We start from the raw sequence: 19,789 nt of genomic DNA, 5'->3' as shown, positions 1-19,789 counted from the left end.
CTCTTTTCTCTTAGATGAGAAATTATGTAAGAAATGCTTGCTCAATGGAGGGTGAAAAAAATCAAAGAAATATAACTCACCCTTATTTATTTATTTAGATATATATTTATTTAATTCTGAATATGACACATTTTATGAATGGTGAAACATGAAATTTACTCTAGTAATAAGTTATTTCAGGTGACAAATTCTAAAATCTCGGCATTTGTCTATTATGTTACCTTACCTCCTTCTTTTAAGACAGTGTCATAATGTTTTGATAACACTTTTAAATAAGAATGATGCTTATAAACTTAAAATATATAGAAAAGAAAGAAAAATACACTGTTACTGTCAAAATGATGCTTTGAGTTCTTGACAGACTGTCGAAAAAACATTGCAGTATCAAGTGCTTCAAATCATACCAATCAGAATATTTTATTTCACCTGTAGATAGCCTTGGCTAATATTTAAAATCCATATGTAACAAGTTGGCATATTTAACAAGCTAAGTTTAGAAATATGATAGAAAGAAAAGTGTCTCCCAATTATGCATACCTTACCTTGGCACATGGGAATACATTGTTTTAACAGTGTGATTTTTTTCCTCCTGGGCTCAAATCATCATCCCATTGTAGTTGGTTGTTTTTTCACTCTTTACTTGTTGGAGGCCCACCACCCAGTCACTTGGAGCCTTATTATTACTTATAAACTCCCAGCCTTAGCTTGGCTTGTTTCTAGTCAGCTATTCTTAAAGTATCCCATATATCTTTTGCCTCTGGGCTTTTACTTTTCTCTATTTTCATATATCTTTTCTTTCCTTCTTATTCCATGTCTGGCTGTGTGGCTGGGTGGCTGTCCCTTTCTTTTCTCACTTCCCCATCTTTTCTTCCCAGATTTCTTCTCCTATTTATTCTCCATGCCTGCAAGCCCTGCCTATCCTTTCTTCTGCCTATCTATTGTCTGTTCAGCTCTTTATTAGACCAATCAGGTGTTTTAGACAGGCAAAGTAACAAAGCTTCACAGAGCTAAACAAATGCAACATAAAAGAATACAGCACATTTTTGCATCATTCCACAGCATAAACAAATTAAACACATCTTAAAATAATATTCCACAACATCCCATCACCATTTCAGAATAGAGATATTACCTTGGCTCACTTGTCATTGCAACAGAATAATCAGAACAATGATGTGGTAGGTTGGTCTATGGTAACAGTAATAGAGATGTTTAACATCTAGTTGAAGTAGAGAAGAGTCACAAATGTCTTCATCATGAATTCCATCAGTTATTCCCTTTTTCTGTCATACCAGCTGCCAGTGATCTAGAGAGATGCTAGATTACATAGGAACTAGAATTTTGAATAACGGAGGGAATTTCATGATGCTGCTTCCATGAGGTTTTTATTCATGATGTGATGGACTTCACAGTGAAGAAACTTTTTTTGAGGTAAGTTCTTTAAAATAACCCCACTCTTGTCTGTAAGTAACTCAATTAGTTTACCAAGCTAGACTTGGTATAAGCATTACTCTTTCTGTCCTAGGTACTCTATCTGAGGTCCACAGGCATTCGTTTATATCTTCCTAGGAAAACATAACAGAGTCTTCCCTTGTAGTAAAAGGAACTTTGTACATGTAGTTAAGTAAGCATTGTTAAATTAGCAATTATCTTTCATTGTATGAGATATGATGTGTATGAGTATGAGATATGAACGTAATCATTAAAAGTATTCCCTAAAACTAGAAGACAGAGGCAAAAAAAGAAGAAAAGTTGATAACAAAAATAGAAGTCAGAGTAATGGTATTTCTGACTTTGAAGATGTAAGGAGCCATGCGTCAAGCAGTAGAGACAATTTCTAGAATAAGTAAATGGTTAGGAACTCAATTATCTACCAGAGACTTCTAAAATAATAGAGCCTTATCCATATCTAAGTTCCAAACCATAAAAATACACACTCAAATATTAGCATTTAAGCCAATAAGATAATAAATGCATGTTTTTATTTTATTTCTCTTTAGCATTTTTTTTCAGCAGCAGCTTCATTCCTTTAAACTGTCCCTTATGTTCTATTTCTGATTTTTCATGTTTTCCTTTTTCCTTTTATGTAAAAGACTTTTCTTTGGGGTTTGGACATATTATTCTGCATGTAAATATGGTATTGAATCTTTTTGGTGAATTTTTTATTTCTATCACTGTGTTTTATAATTTCTGAATGATTTCTATTTGGTTTTTTAAATAATTTTGATACTTTTTAAGATTCTCTTTAGGATTATTGTTTTGTCTTTTTAAAACTTATTTTGGGGGCGTGTATTAATAGAAATTGGACCTGTAGTTTCATGCATGGTAGACAAGTATTCTACCACTCACCTACATTCCTATCCTTTTCCTTAGTTTTTTAAACATAAAATTTAATAACTGACTTGAAGAATTTACTAAGTCCAAAATCCTGTTTATGTTCTGTATGTTTCTATCTGTTCATTCCCTCCCCAAGTGTGGCATATTCTTGTTTCTTTACTGTTATGCAATATTATTTCAATGAGGCAAAGATACATTTGTTTATGCTGTGGAGTATCACTTTAAATGTATAAAAGTGTATTACATTTGTTTATGTTGCCTTTGCTAACTATGTAAAGATGTGTTACATTTATTTCACCTTGCCTAAGGCACCTGATTGGTCTAATAAAATGCTCAATGGCCTATAGCCAAGCAGGGGAGGGCTAGGTGGGGTTGATGGGCAGAGAGAATGAGTAAGAGGAGTAATCTAGGCTCGATAGAGAAAGGAGGAGGACAGAATGAGAGAGAGAGGGACACGGCTGAGACCAGAACCTAGGCATCTTCCAGCCAGACATGAAGACTACAGGAAAGTAAAATAGAAAGAAAGAGAGAGAGAGAGAGAGAGAGGGGGGGGGGGGGGAGGGAGGGAGGGAGGGATGGAGGGAGAGGGGGAGAGAGAGACAGAGAGAGAGAGAGAGAGAGAGAGAGAGAGAGAGAGAGAGAGAGAGAGAGAGAGAGAGAGAGAGAGAGGTAAAAAACCCCAAGGCAAAATATAGATAAAGAAAAACAGATTAAGTTATAAGACAGCAAGAAATGAGCATAAGATAAGGCTGAGCATTCATAACTAAAAGTAAGTCTCCATGTCATGATTTGGGAGCTGGTTGGTGGCCTGAAGGAAAGCTTGGTACACTTTACTCATCTTTTAGGGTTTTTCCCCCCAGAACTAGATATTTCAGCTCACATTTAATATATTCTAATGCTGTTGGCGTTGTTTTTTTTGTTTTTTTTGTATTGGTTACTTTTCTTGCTCTTGTGACAAAATATCTGAACAAAACCACTTAGAGAAAATTATATTTTGTCTCACAGTTTGTAGGTACAGTCCATCATGGTGGGGAAGGCATGACCCTGAGAGCATAAGAAAACGGATCCTATTACGCCCAGTCATAAAACAAAATAAGTAGAATGGTGGTGTTCAGCTGACATTTTCTGTTTTTCCCCTTTTCATTCAATTAAGGACCCCCGCAAAGGGATGGTGCCAAACACATTCAAGGTAGGTCTTCCATTTTCAGTTAAACTTCTCTGGAAGCACCCCCTAAACCTACTCAGAGTTGTTTTCCCTAGGTGGTTCCAAATCCAGTCAAGCAGACAACAACTATTACTGTGGCCCCATGTATGTTCATGATTATTTATTTAGCACATTCCTGGGATAATTTTCTAAATGTTCTTCTTGTTGACACATGACAATTTAGATTTCTATTATTTTTAAAACATGTTCTTGTTTTTATTTTAAGACTGGGTTCCTTAAGAGTCACACTTGTGTCATTATAAATTTAATGGTCAGCAACTGATTGTTCACAAGTTGTCCATAAATAACTTCTACCCTTTGCCAACAACATGTTTGTTAGAAGGCATGCTTTCACATGTTAAAGATTTGTAAAAAAAATTATCTTTCATTGCTGTGGGATGGTCTGTATGTCAAATGTGTTGCTGATTGGTCAATGAATAAATCACTGATTGGTCAGTGGCCAGACAGGAAGTATAGGCGGGACTAACAGAGAGAAAAATTGAGAGAACAGAAAGCTGGGTAGGAGAGACACTGCCAGCCGCCATCAGGACAAGGAAGATGTAAAGTACCGGTAAGCCACAAGCCATGTGGCAAGGTATAGATTAATAGAAATGGATTAATTTAAGCTGTAAGAACAGTTAGCAAGAAGCCTGCCACGGCCATACAATTTGTAACCAATATAAGTCTCTGTGTTTATTTGGTTGGGTCTGAATGGCTGTGGGACTGGCCGGTGTCAGAGATTTGTCCTGACTGTGGGCCAGACAGGAAAACTCTAGTTACAAATGGCGCCCAACGTGGGGACAAGAGTTTCCACCTAAAAACTAAAAAAAAAGATTCTAAAACGGAACTAAAAACAGTTCCTAATTGTCTCTCTCAAATGAGTGACAGCTGCCGGTTTGAGCTACTGGCGGGTTCCTAATGTGTGCGCTCGACCTGCCATATGGCGGGAATGAGGCCTCTACAAGTGACACATTAAGCTACGTGGTGAATTTAGCCTTTGCTAAAAAAAAAGGTTTCTGGGCTACACGCTGCTTTGATAGAAGCATAGACCCACTATTTCTGAGAGTTGATGGCTCCCAGAGCTGGCGGAAAATGTATCACCGCCATATTGGAAAGCTAAAGTGGGCGGAGCCAACAGCACCAGCCCCATTTCAGGCTTAGAAGGCTACAGTTCAAAACAATAGGCTCAAAATAATATAAAAATATAAGCCACGTAAAGATGGCTACCACACAAAAAATCTAGATTATGTTCTCTTTGATATTCGTAACTAAAAAAAAACATTTGATTACAAAAGCTGTTGAGTTATGCCAAAATGTATATTTTAAAGGTACCTTGACTTCAAAATTTAAATATAAGGATATGTTGTTTTAAAAAGGAGGCTCTGCTTTTGTTTCCACAGAAAGCCAGAGGCTATGGATTTGTTCCAGATTAAGACACATCAGGTTTGACCTGCCAAGACCACCTGAAAGGTCTCTGATGACACCATAGCCCAGATGATCCAACATCCAGAACCGTTTCAAGGCAACTGGCTCAGACAATACACCCTCATGGACTACTCCATAACCCTAAAATATTCTTTGTGTCCCCATAAGATACAGCGCCCCCCTCCAACAAAAAGTAATAAGAAAAGCTACGCCCAAATTCCCAAATATACCAAGCTGACTTTGGAGATGTGTAAAGGTTAAAACCTTTCTTTTTAAGAAAAGAAAAGGGGAAGTGCTGTGGGATGGTCTGTATATCAAATGTGTTGCTGATTGGTCAATGAATAAATCACTGATTGGTCAGTGCCAAGCAGGAAGTATAGGCGGGACTAACAGAGAGAAAAATTGAGAGAACAGAAAGCTGGGTAGGAGAGACACTGCCAGCCGCCATCAGGACAAGGAAGATGTAAAGTACCGGTAAGCCACAAGCCATGTGGCAAGGTATAGATTAATAAAAATGGATTAATTTAAGCTGTAAGAACGGTTAGCAAAAAGCCTGCCATGGCCATACAGTTTATAACCAATATAAGTCTCTATGTTTATTTGGTTGGGTCTAAATGGCTGTGGGACTGGCGGGTGTCAGAGATTTGTCCTGACTGTGGGCCAGACAGGAAAACTCTAGTTACATTTCATCTTTGGCTGTACAGGGTGATAAGGTCAGATTCAGGCAAGTGACTTGTGCCTTCTCATTGCAGGATATGTACATACTATTGCAAATGCATACAGCATTTTAAATTCTCAGGAATGTTTTGAAACTTTCCTGTGGTCTAGTGCTCTTGGGTTTACATTTAAATTCCTAGTCAGATACTTTTATGGCCCAACTGTAATGACAGCCTTAGGCAGCTGAGATTTTTCTCAGCAATTTGTGTTTTTATTTTGGTTTGGCAAGGTTCTATGCTATACTCAGCACATTTTCTCAGTAAGCTAAGCTGTGAGTCAAAAAGCTGCCACACTGAGACAGACTTTAAGGAAGCTGAAAGTTCAGAAAATGAAATGGCTTTTTGGAGCCCATTGCCTATGGTGGGACACCTTGCACCACCTTGATGCTGGGGGATGGGCTTAGAACTGTCTCAGATGAATGTGCAGGGCTTTGCTGACTCCTCATGGGAGGCCATACCTTTTCAGAGGAGGGGATGGGAGGTGGGCTGGGGGGGAAAGCTGAAGGGATGGGCCTGGAGGAGGGATGAGGGAGACATCTGTGGTTGGTATGTGGAATGAATAAATTTTTTCTTAATTGCAAAAAAAAAAATCTGCTCTCTTGACTTTGTGCTCTAACTCACCAAACTCCCTGTGTTGCCAAGATCTGAAGTCCTGGCCCTTCTTTGTACTATATTTATGTTATTGTTCTCATTCTCTCGTATCATTTCCTGGTGAGTCATTGGAAAATATTTCAAAATTACATCTTGATTTATTTTTATTATTATTTTGAGACAGGGTCTCACTATGTAGCACTGCCTGGACATGAACTCAAAGAGCTGCCAACTTCTGCCTCCAAAGTGCTAGCATTGAAGATTTGTGCTATCACACCTGGACTATTTTGCTGTGGATATTGCTCAGTATGCTGTGTATGTGTTGCTCTGATTGGTTGATAAATAAAACTCTGATTAGCCAGTAGCTAGGCAGGAAGTATAGGTGGGATAACAGACAAGAAGAATTCTGGGAAGAGGAAGGCTGAGTTAGGAGACACCAGCTGGCCGTACAGGGAGTACCATGTAATGGCACACAGGTAAAGCCATGGAAAACGTGGCGACACATAGATTAACAAAAATGGGCTGAGTTTAGGTGTAAGGGCTAGTCAGTTGTAAGCCTGAGCTAATGGCTGATCAGTTTTAATTAATATAAGCCTCTGTGTGTTTACTTGGGTCTGAGTGACTGCAGACTGGGTGGGACACAGGAAAACTTTCAGCTACAAATGGCTACACTATCCATAGTGTCTTTTCAGTATATTGTTTTATGTCTCTTTTAGTGTTTTTGTAAGCATATAACAACATTATCTATCTATCTATCTATCTGTCTATCTACATATATTTACACTTTGATGAAATATAGAAATTTGCTTTAATTTAGGTCACATTATTTTCTATGTTTACTTAATATAATTACCTTATGTATTTTCTATATATTCACATGGATAGCTGCACCAGGTAGCAGTACAGTTTTCTCCTTAATTATCAACTATGCTTTGAAAACTTACAAGCATAATCTATTATATTACATTATAGATGGTGCATTTTCCTTTTGAAATTTCAAATTTTCTGTCTCATTCTCTCTAAAAAGTTTGTCCTTCATACCTGAAGGATACTTCTGCTGGATCTAAAATTTTGGTTGAGCAGTTTTGTACTTGTAACATTTGAAGTCACCAGTTCTTTTTGGCCTCTTTGGTTAAAAGTGGAGAACCTACTGTTACTCAAGTCATTATTCATTCTTAAGTAATGGTTTTCATTTTATCATTATTTTCAGGAGTTTTTCTTTGTCCTTAATCTTGAGCAATTAGTTTATGGTATCTAGGCAAGGGGTTCTTTATTGTTTAAAATTTACTTGTAAATTTAAGGATTTACTTGAGTATTTGAATTCATGGCATTAATTGTATTTAGAAGGTTTTAGGCCACAATTTGTTGAATACTCTTAGGTCCACTCTTGTCTCTTGCTCTAAGTGTTTAATGATGGAGACACTAGAACTTCAATTATTTTCCTCAGGATACTAAGGGATTTACCCACTGTTTATGGTTTATCTTCTCTCCATGCTGATATTAGCTAAATTTTTATTTTCTAATTTTAAGCCTATTTATTCTTTTCCTTTCATCTTCAGAGTGTTGAGCCTATTCATTGTGCTTTCACTTAAGTTAATGTAGTTTTCAAGTCTATGAATTCTACTTGTCTATTTTCATATACAATATTTGTTTATTGTATATTATAATATTCTAGGTTAGCATGAAGCATAAATATAATTAATCTTATAAATATAAACCAGGAGTCAGATATCGGGGTAAAACCTGAAAGACCTGAGAAGCAAGGGAGCAGCCACAGTTACTTCCTACCTCTCTAGATCCTCCAACCAAAAAGGGCCAAAATCTTGTCTCCACCTCACCTTATCACTTCCTGTTTCTGTTAGTACAGACATTCAGACCTCTATGGTTAACTAGTGGCTAGCTCTGACCTCTGACTCCAAGCAAACTTTATTTGTCAGAACACAAAATATCATAGAACATCAGCATACAGGGTACTGTGCTTCACCCCAATATTTTCATGCCTATTTGCTATTATATTTTGTTTTTAAACACTAGCCACCCCTACTATGATATCTCTTCTCTTCTAAGTGGTTCCCTCTCCTCCAAGTCAATCCTCCATTCTACTTTTTTTTACATGCATTCTATTACATTCATTTCCTATTTCCTTTAAGATCTTTTCCCCTTTCTAATTTTGTGACCTACAAATATACATATATAGAAACTTAGACACATTTCTGTATATATTTTTTATTTAGGTTCCATATATGAGAAACATGTGGTATCTATCATTCTGAGACTGACTTATGTCACTTAGCATAATGACTTCCATTTAATTCACATTTCTGATATTCCAGGATTTCATTTTTTATAGCTGCATAAAATTTCAGTATTTACATATATTATTTTGTTATTCTTCTGTTGAAGTATATTATCTTAGTTACTCTTCTATTACTGTGAAGACCAAAGCAACTTATAGAAGGGAGAATTGAATTGGGGAGGCGGGGCTTGCTTACAGTTCCAAGGGGTTAGAGTCCATGACTATCATGACAGGAAACAAGAAAGCAGTCAGGAAGGCATGGTGTTGGAGCAGTATCTGAGAGCTTACATCTTACTCAAAAGCAGCAGGCAGAAACAGAGACACAGGGCCAAGTGTGGGCTTTTAGAACCCCAAACCCACCCCCATTGATATAATTCCTCCAAGGCCACACCTCCTAATCCTTCTTAACAACCTACCAATTGGGAACTAATGATTCAAATATATGGGCCTATGGGGGGCATTCTCATTCAAGCCACTACAGATGTACAGGCTCTATTACTTGACTATTTTTCTCCTAGGATTTTCGATTTTCCACTTGTTCAAAGATTATATCTACTAGATATAAATAATCCTTTTCTGTAACTCCTTTTATACCATTTCCATTTACTCATTTTTTTTGTTTTTTTAGTTAAGGGATAGACATATCTGACAGGATTAGACCACAGGTCCAAGTGCTGTCCTTTCATCTGACAACCAAACACTAGTAAGGTCAGAAATCACCTGTCTAGAGCATCTAGTGTTACTGGCAGGGGAAAAAACAATTATTTGTCTCTTGTTGCCTCTGCACTATCATTGTTACTAAGGGATGAAAATCTCACCATGATTCACATGCTTCTACCAGGGGTTGGGTGCTATTAGTAGACTCTGTTGTTTGTTTTTTACTGTTTACTTTTTGGGTGGCCCACCACCCAGCTCCCAAATAAATACACACACAGAGTCTTATTATTTCTTATGAGTGCCTAGCCTTAGCTTGGCTTCTTTCTAGCCAGCTGTTCTTAAATTATCCCTCTGGGCTTTAACTTTCTCTATTTCTGTAAATTTTTTCTTTCCTTCTTATTCTGTGCCTGGTTGTGTGGCTGGTTGGCTAGCTCCTTCTTTTCTTGCTCTTTGCTCCTTCTCTTTTCAGATTTCTCTTCCTGTCTATTCTCTCTGCCTGCCAGCCTCATATGTCCTTTCTCCTGCATTGCTGTTGGCCCTTTATCTCTTTATTAGACCAATAAGGAGTTTTAGACAGGCAAAGTAACACAGCTTCATTGTGTGTTGATATATTGTGTACCATAATAAACTTTACCTGAAGATCAGAGAACAGAACAAGCCACTAGATTAGACATAGAGGCTAGGCAGGGGTGGCACATACCTTTAATCTTAGTACTCAAGAGGTAGAGCTCTGTCTGGATCTCTGTGAGTTCAAAGCCACCCTGGACTACATGAGTTTGACTCAGTCTAGGAGATAAACAGAGCCAGGAGATGGTGACACACAACTTTAATCCCAATACCTGGGAGTCACACACCATTAATCTTAGAACTTGAGATCTCATGCCTTTGCTTGGGAAGCATACACACATTTAATCCCATAACATGATGGCTGGGTAGAGAAAGTATATAAAGGCTTGAGGAAATAGGAACTAGATGGTTTTCAGGCTGAGGAATTGGTGAGGTAAGAGGTGGTGGCTGTGGCTTGTTCCTTTGTCTCTCTGATCTTTCAGTATTTACCCAAATATCTGGTACCAGGTCGTTTATTAAAAGATCATTTAGTAATTTTAGTAATATCTGGCACCCAACTTGTGGGGCATAAATTAATGAAAAAGTTGCTTGCCCTGTGGCCTTGCAGTCCCTGGCTCTAGCCAGAGCTACACATGGCTGGAATCTTTGCTGTACCTGGGCCAGGAGTCCCTACCCTGCTGGCTAAGTTTTTGTTGCAGCCTCTCTGCAGCAAACTCGATAAGTTTTTGGACTCTAAAATTCACAGGAGTTAGCTACTTTCATACACTTCCCCTGTACAGATGGCTAAATCGTTCACTTCTTTCCTCTCCTGGTAGGTTTTGGCCTTCTCTAGGCACCCTCCTCAGACTGCTGCCACACCATCATCAGAATCATCACTGTCAGCAGATTTGGTGAGTCAATTGGGTTTTCTTAAAGGAAGCAATTAATGAAAAGAATCTTTTCCCACATTAAAAAATGGGAAACATTTTTACAATGGAAGGCATTTGGTCTATGACTATACATTACACTGTCTGAAAATGGAACAATTAAATGAGAGGATAATTAATGTTGATGGGATAGATATAATGTCAATTATAAATATTATTCATTTGATCATTTTTGTTTTATCATTAAAAATGTTGGTTAATATGAGTCCCAAGATAAAAATTTTAGAAAAACTTGTTAAAACAGATCATAGAGATATTCAGACCCAGACAGAAGAATTTAAAGGAGAACCAATCTCAACATTGCATTATAAGTTTACAGAGAAATAGCCTAAGGTTTTCAAACAGCCAACCTTAATCTATCCAGTAACTTTATAGGAACTAGCCAGTGATAGGTATCCTCAAGGCTGTGAAAGAACTGACTGGACTCCTGTGCAAATGTTAGATTTGAGGAGATTCAAAGAAGTAATAGTCTCATATGGAACCCATTCATCTTTTGTGAAGGAGGTGTTAAATTCATGGTCAACTTGTAATAGATTATCTCTCAAGACTGGAGAGATTTGGTTACAGCAGTCTTAGAGGCCGGTCCCAAATTACAATGGGAGAACTGCTGGAAAGATGAGGCTAATACTATTGAACAACAGAGTAGGGCTAGAATTATTGAAATTTGCCAAGATCAACTTCTTGAAGAAGGAAATTATGCTGACATACAAAGACAATCTTTATATGATGACCACACCCTAGCATTGTGCTTGGGACAAAAGTGAAGAAATAGGAAAGAAAATTGAGTCATTTACAAAAGTTATACAGGGCCCAAAAGAAACCTTCACGGATTTCTTACAAAGACTGACTTTAGCAGTGAATAGAATGATACCAAACTCAGAAGCTAGACAGACAATAATCAAATCTCTGGCTGTTGAAAATGCCAGTGGACAATGGTAATTAGGCCATTAAAGGTAACATCAGCACCCTTGGACTGGATCCCAGATACAATTAATATTGGATCTCCTGACCATGATGATGCTTGGATAGGAGAGGTGATTTCCAGAGTTTTGAAGAAAAATAGTAATGTCAAATATTTCAATTGCAGTAAACAAGGTCACCTAAAAGGGACTATAAACATGGTATTCCTAGAAACAATGTTTTTGCTAAGAATAATATGAACAGAATGCCCCTCCTTTCTAGATTATGTAGAAGCTGTGGTAAAGGTAGACATTGGATTAAAGAATGTAGATCAACAAGGGACAGACAAGGTAATCTTTTGCCTTTGCTGTAGGGAAACATCCTGAGGAGCCTACTGCAGGCCCCCATGTAAAATTCTGTTCAGTCCTTTCCTGTAATTATGGAAGAAACTCCTTCCCAGAACAATTAAGGAGCCTGCCTATTGACCACATTCCTCTGGATGATAGAACAAAAATAGAAAAGAGAACAAAGAATCAGGAGAAACCATAAATCAAATATGGTAAAGATTAGATTTGGAAACTTCCACAAAGTTCGGGGTGGGGAAGGTTTTGTTTTTGTTTTTCAGGAAAATGAAGGCATCCAGATAAGGAATCTGAAGACCACTGGACAAATGATACATTTGAAGAGACAGGATGAATCATCCAGAAAACTTGTCCCAAGAAAAAGATTTTCTGTAGTGAACCAATACCACACTTAACAGTGCCCTTTGAAGTATCGAAAAAGATGATGGGCCCACACAACAATGATTCCATCAGGATAATAATACCACCATTAAGCTGACAAACACCACCCAAAGATCAGCTTTGGACTACAGACTGCTCAGGACATTTATCAAGATGGCTAGTTGAGATGATACAGCCTTAGACCACTCCAATCAGGACTTGACCATAACCTAAATTTTATTTGTGTCCCCATAAGACTCCCAGCACCCTCAATCAATAGGAAGTAGCCTAGAAAACTATGCCAACATTTCCAAAAAAATGGATTATGGATGTTTGTCTTTGTTTTGGAGTTGGTTAAAAATTGATATTGGTCATAGTCAATCTCTTTCTAGAAGAAGAAAGGGGGATATGATATAGAAGTATATTATATAGAAATGATAGACTAAAAGGTAGATTATTGAATCTACTCTGAACAAAAAAATACAGAAATAATAAGCTAACAGGGTAGATTATTGGATCTACTCTGAAAATAAAAAAGGGAGAATATAGATATGATAAGATAAAAAGGTTTTAAAAAGCAACTACTAGTTTTAAATATTTTACATTTGATTGGATTGTTGTATATTTTATTTGAGATTAATGTTACAACATACTGTACATACACTTCTAATCTTGTTCAAGGTATTGTACCTATACAGTACTTTTAACAATGTAATGCAATTTTCTAGTCCTTGAAAGTTATTATTACCAACCAACTAGGATATAAAGAAATGCAAATTAGTAGTTAGTCACCTATTACAATTGAACTTGTAGTCATATTGAGTATGTATTCAAGGTCAAACAGAGATATATTTTAGGTAGACAGGTCATCTTCAAATACTTCAGAGATCTACAGAAGATGACATGCTAAGATGTTTTAGTAACATAGATTTGTTTTTTATGACAATGAGACATGTCTGCTCCTGACAGGACCAATATACTTTAGAGAAGATGATGGGCATCTTCATATGGAGTTTACTTTTGTTTTAACAAAAATTAGTCACTGGGCAAGAAAATCCCCTTGCCTTAACTGCTGACAGTATACTATCCAAAATGGACAAGCAGGACACAAAAGAAAGGGCAGCCGAACCTTGCCAAGACAAGGTAGGAAGGCTCTTCAGAAAATCCTGCTTCACAGAAAAGTCTGTCAGATGTTCTAAGCCTGTTGGCTGAAAATGATGCCACAATGTTGCAGAGGAACCTTGGGTGACTGTCCAGGCAGCCAACTGTTTCTGTCATTTCTCACACTTTTTGGAAGTCACTTTCTTGTACTTCCTGCTTACTCAGTGAATATAATTTCCTTTTCCGGTCTCTGAGGGAGTTGAAGATTAGATAGTTATAATTATAGTTTTCCTTGTTAACAAATTCAGAAAAAAAAGTCACTAAAAGAGGTGTAAAGTGTATAATTTTGAAAGACATCAAAAGATAGTTTAGTTTTGGGTTGGTAATACAAGTTAGGATAGAAAGTGAATTAGGTACAACATTTTGGACTCACTAGAATAGGATAGATAATGGAATATTTTCTCTAAATCTGTCAAATGTTAATGGACTGGACATTTTAATGTAATTCTAAGTGTATATATTATATATAGTTATTGTGTATAGTTTTTCTTATATTAATTATCACCTTCTTTTATTATTTTAGACAAAAATGAGGAAATGTGGTGATATATTTTGTACCCTAATAAAATCTCCCTGAAGATCAGGACAGAGCAATCCACTAGATTAAACATAGATGCCAGGTAGTGGTGGCACATACCTTTAATCCTAGCACTTAGGAGACAGATCTCTTAGAGTTCAAAGCCACCCTGGACTACATGATACTGACTTAGTTTAGGAGAGAAACAGAGCCAGACAGTGGGGGCACACACCTTTAATCCCAGTACATGGGAATCACATACCTTTATTCCCAGGATGTGATGGCTGGGTGGAGAAAGGTATATAAGGTGTGAAGAGACAGGAACTAGAGCCTTTTCAGCTGAGGAAGTTCATTCAGCTGAGACTTTTTAGACTGGATCTTTTCAGGTGAGTACTCAGAGGATTTGTGGAGTTGGTGAGGTGAGACATGGCAGTGGCTTGTTCCTTTGTCCCTCTGATCTTTCAGCATTTACCTCAATATCAGGCTTTAGCTTTTTTATTATAAAACTTTTAGAAATTCTTGAGTTAAATAAATGCAACATAAAAGAATGCAACACATCTTTGCATCATTAAACAAGTATTCCACAGCATAAACAAATGTAACACATCTTAAAATAATATTCTACAACAAGACTCCCTGATTTGTTTCTAATGTAAGACTAAAGGAATAAAGAGAGTATATTATTGCACTTTAAGCAATGGAATTCATTGCTCAAAATCTCTTTTGATGTTTCTGCATCAGATGAGACTAGATCATTCACATATTTGTCTGAAGTATCCTGGTTTTGTGAAAAGACTCATGTTAGGCTCTGGTGTTTCTTCTCTAGTCCTATGACAAAAGGGGACAGGTCTTTAAGTCTTTTATTCTGAAACTACTCATGGTTTCATGTTCTCTAAAGGACATACAGAAATAGGGAGCATATGATAGCTAATCTTCATTGTCAACTTAACTGGATTTAGGAGCTAGAGGCACATCTCAGGGGGATGTCTGTAAAGTCACTTCTAGAGGACTATCTGAAAGAGAAGCTCTACCTGTTATGTTGGTGGCACCATTACATATGCTAGGGACCCCATCCAATATAAAATGGGAAAAGGAGAACTCTTAAGAAAACCAATATCCCCCTTCTCTGAACTACACTGCTATTCTCTCTGCACCATGATGGAAAGAGCCCTTTAGAACTGTGATCCCAAATAAATCTTTCCTCTTGCTTCTGTTGGAATATTGACTGCAGTGATAGAAAATAATTAACAGGAAAAAATAAAAGAAACTCCAGTATGTTCACTGTCTTTCCGGTGCTTGTGCCCAGTGTTACTTTGCTTGTCTATCTTTTTGTAACCTTGCAATTGTCATTTATGCCTAGTTTTTGGTTAAGCAGGAATACCAAGGAAAAGTTGGTCTTAAATCATCTTTTTTATACCTGCGAGTCACTATAATATTTCTGTGGGATTTAATACTTTAAAAATAATTTTGCAGCATATTTAATGTACATTCTTCGTTTAGAAGGCTAAATCAAGTTATGCCATTTACTGCTAAAATTATTCTGTTTTTTCTTTCAAAGACGTGAATTTGATCTCTTTTCAGATATGCTTGTCTTTTGTTTTTAGGTGTCCTATTATATTTTACTTTAACATTTTATAGTTAACCATATTCTGTAATTTAAGTATACTTTCTAAAACTGGCTATTTATTCCCATTTATTTTTAATAATTTAATATATGTTAACAATTAAATGTGATCATATCTACCCTAATTACCTCCTTCAACTTTCTCAATATTCTCCCATCATACCTTCTCACAACTTTATGTGATAAAACATAAAGTACAGTTAGTGCTGCCCTTAAGTGCATGTATGTGGAGCCATCCACTATAGCATGGAAAACACACAATTGTCCATACACTTAAAAAAAGATTCTCCCTGCACCAACAACTATCCATTGTCAAAAACTCCACAGTAAGGGATAGAACTTGGAGATCATGCATCCCATCTGTGCTGGAATTTTTGCTTCCTTGACGTTGTGTATGTACAGATAGGCTCATGTGCTACGCGTTCATATCTGACAGCCATGTCACGCACAGAAGACAGCATTGCACAGTACTCCTCCTCATCTTCTAGTTCTTAAATTCTGCTTCCTCTTCTGCAATGTTCTCTGAACCTTTGTGAAGTTAATATACATTGTTGCATTCAGAGCTGAGCTTGAGACTTACTCTCAGTGTTTTGAACAAGTTATGTGTCTTTCCATTGACTTCTGTTCACTGCAAAAAGAAGCTTCTGTGACTAAGATTGAGAGCAGCTCAACTCTATGTATATAAACATACATATTTACAAGGTATGTTGACACCATTGCCATTTAGCAAATAATGATAGCATGTTTAGACTTGGGCCTTTAAGGGTTTTTATTTGTTCTTTAAACATATTTAACAGTTATTTTTATATTTGCAGCTTTTGAATCATTTGCAGATAAAATTTAGCTGTACTGCCTTTTCTGTTCCATTTTACTCAGTTTCTTTTGTATATTTTGTGATCTTTTTCAACATTGTGCTCATATTTATTAGTGCTAGAAGCATATAAATTACTCTATAATTTTCATTAAGTTTTTAAAGACATATCTCAAATATCCCTCACTTCTCTAATGTTCTTTAACAAATAAAATACATCTTGGAAGAAATAAATTACTCATTAGTTTCAGTTATTCTCACAGGGAAGTTTGGTTAATATTAATACCCTAAGAATGTTATATAGTTAGTAATTGGGTCTTGGTTTTTAAAAAATTTTCAGAATAACTTAGTCTGATTAGGAAATTTGCTTTTATTCTGAGATTAAAATCTAAAGTTAACATATATTTTACATTGTTTCTAAATAAAACAGTAGCCTGGTATAAGATTCATTCAATCCAATCACTCCTCTCTTAATTTATGTTGCTGTACATAGTTTCTAATCGACAAAATATCTATATGTTAGGAAAAGAATCTTTTCAGGATTTCGAGATCCCACTCTCAAGAATCCTTTAATTTTGTGACCCTACTTCACCAAAAAGTTTTGCAGAAGTGATTGAATTAAGCAAGGATCTGGAGGTATGAATATCCTGCATTATCTGGACAGGCTCTAAAGGAAATCATAAGGATCTCAAAATATGACAAAGAGTCAAAAGTATCAGAGCTGATATGATGATGCGAGTAGATAATAGATTGTGAATACCAGTTCTGGTGATATATGAAAGGGTCATGATACAAGAACTACAGACTGCTTCAAGAGAAACAACAGCAAGGGAATAGGTTCATCCTTAGAGCATTTTGAAAGAAATGTAGCCCTGTTAACAATGTGACTTCAGTGCATTTGATTTCTCACTTCTAGAACTGTGAAATAATCAATTATTACACTAACGTATTAAATTTTCTCAATTTTATAGCAACCATAGGAAAGTATTATTGTTCAAAATTAAGTTTTTGATAAATTCTGATTTAGATTGTTTTCTATAGCTGTAGGATGATGAAAAGTGTATTATTATGAATGCTGTCATTACTATTATATAAGTGTGTGTTATGTGTGTATGAGAGAGAATAGGTGTATGCATATCTGGGTGTGAGTGAAGGTCAGAGTACACCCTTCAGATGTTTTAGCCTTCCACCAAGGAATCTAGGAACATGCTCCATCTTGCTAGCCTTATTTTCCCCCCTTTTAAAAAGATTTATTTGTTTTTATTTTATGTGTGTACATGAGTGTCTCCATGTTTGTATGTGTAATATTTTCAAGTCTGGTTCCCTTAGAGAGAAGAAGAGGACAGATCCTCTGGATCTGGAACTGGAACTGTAGTTACATAGGATTGTGAGTTATCCTGTAGATTGTAGGACTTAAAACTGGATACTCTGTAAATAGCAAACAATCTTAACCATTGAGTCTTTTCTCCATTGTGTCATTTCTCCAACCTCTTGTTTTTTGTTTGTTCTGTTCTGTTTAATTCTGTTTTCTAATCATGATGTGTGCATGCATGTGCGTGTGTGTGTGTGTGTGTGTGTGTGTGTGTGTGTGTGTTGTGACTGTGTATATGTATAAGCATGTGCTTTTGTATGCATGCAGAGGTTAAGGGACAACTTTAGACATTGGTCTTCTTTGTCTTCTTCTTTGCTTGAGAGAGCCTCTCCTTGTTTGTCAATGTGTATGCCAGACTAGTTTGCCCATTACGTTTTTGAGAATTCTCCTGTCTGTGCTTCCCATCTTGCAGTAGGAGTGCTGGGATTACAGTACATTGCAGATATGTGCGGATTCTAACTCAGATCTTGACTCTTTATTTACCCACTGCACTATATCCCCAACCTATAACAACAATTTTTTTTAAAGAAAATTCAATATTTCATGATAGAAAATAAGTATATACAGGGTTTCAGTGTGGACTTTCCAGATTCTCATTTGCCTGTACTATTTACAACTTATTTGTTCAAGTTTTTCAATTCCTAGATGGCTTTGTTTCTCTAAATATGGCTGCCGGTAATAATATTATGTAGTGTGTATGTTTGTGAGGATGAAAAAAAAAACTAATCTGTGCAATTCGTTTATTTCAATACCTGGCACATAGTAAGCCCTTAACTATGATGTCAAGCATAATAGCACCAATGAGTAGACATAGTGCTACTGAGGTACCCCTGGACAGGCCACAGACTCCCCTTTGTATAATTCTCAAATGAACTGTATACTCTGTGTTGAATCAGAATGAAAAAGTAAATAAATCTACAATAAGAAGCATTCTTCAAACAACTGGTTCATATTATTCAAGAGTCAAAGTCATTAAAATTGAAAGACTGAGGAACAGTCCAAAGGGCATGACTACATGTGATATGGGATCCAGCATTACTTTTTGGAGCATATGCACTACATTAGCAGAAAAATGGTTAAATATAAATATGGGACACAGTTTAACTAATTGTGTTCAATTGGTATGATTTTTTTTTTTTTTTTTTAGTTTTGATGATCGTGTTCTGTTCCTGTAAGTTGAGGACAATGAAATGAAGCTAGGGTGAGTAAAGGGTTTGTGTAATACAATTAAATTTTACATTTTTGAGCTAGGGTCATGTGTCTTCAAAGCTTGTATCCTAGGTTGGCTACAAACTCCCTATATATTGAACCTTGAACTCTTAATCTTCCTCTTTCTACCTCCTACTTCTGTGATTACAGGTTTTTGCCACCATGATTGGTTTATGTGAGGCAAGAATCCAGGACCATGCACATACTAGGTAAACATTTTTCCAAATAAGTTACATCTCTAAACCCAGCAACATTTAAAAATAAGTTCATTTTAATTCAAAAGGCAAAATGAAGATAACAAACAGAGATATAATATTACTTGAGATAGGAAGTATCTGTATAGTAAGCATTCACTCATTTATTCAAACAGACATGTATATCTTGTCTGACATGTATAGATAATATACTAGGTACAAGTCAAGCAAATATAATCATGACTTATTTTTCCACTGAGAATTTTTTCCATTGAAATAGAAAATTTTAAATTGTTAAAAATTATAGTTAGTGCTACTATTTTACCACTATAAGGCAAATGCCTTAGATGTTAGGTCATGATAAACTACATAACATATATATTTTGAAATATGTTACCCAATTTCTTTTGTTTAAAACTGTTGGAGCTTTTCACTAAAATTTTATTCGTTGAATTTCAGAATGTGATCGCATTTGAAGATAACCTCTTTAAATAAAGCAGATTTTCATTTCTTTGCCAAGAAATTTTTTTCTCCTTTTTTATTAAGAGATTTTCTATTCA

The 19,789-nt window shown here is 36.2% G+C and overlaps 1 long non-coding RNA gene across 5 annotated transcripts in view; it reads left to right on the top strand.

The window, feature by feature from the left end:
* Nucleotides 1-19,789, top strand: part of LOC128108548 (uncharacterized) — a 188,141-nt gene that overhangs the window by 90,152 nt on the left and 78,200 nt on the right. For 2 of the 5 annotated variants that reach the window (XR_008217519.1, XR_008217513.1), the window contains exons 7-9: nt 10,609-10,683; nt 18,974-19,027; nt 19,186-19,244. This is a non-coding gene — a long non-coding RNA (uncharacterized LOC128108548). Of the gene's footprint in view, nt 1-3,490; nt 3,527-4,941; nt 6,148-10,608; nt 10,684-12,244; nt 16,657-18,973; nt 19,028-19,185; nt 19,245-19,789 lie in introns of those variants that run through there. The other 3 variants (XR_008217518.1, XR_008217514.1, XR_008217520.1) reach the window with 2 other exon arrangements.

This window comes from Peromyscus californicus, unplaced genomic scaffold (genome assembly GCF_007827085.1).
Source record: "Peromyscus californicus insignis strain IS unplaced genomic scaffold, ASM782708v3 Scaffold_10__1_contigs__length_136768540, whole genome shotgun sequence".
In the NCBI taxonomy this organism is placed as follows: domain Eukaryota; kingdom Metazoa; phylum Chordata; class Mammalia; order Rodentia; family Cricetidae; genus Peromyscus; species Peromyscus californicus.
Note: the sequence above shows the minus strand (reverse complement) of the source record. Positions and strands in the feature narration are given on the sequence as shown.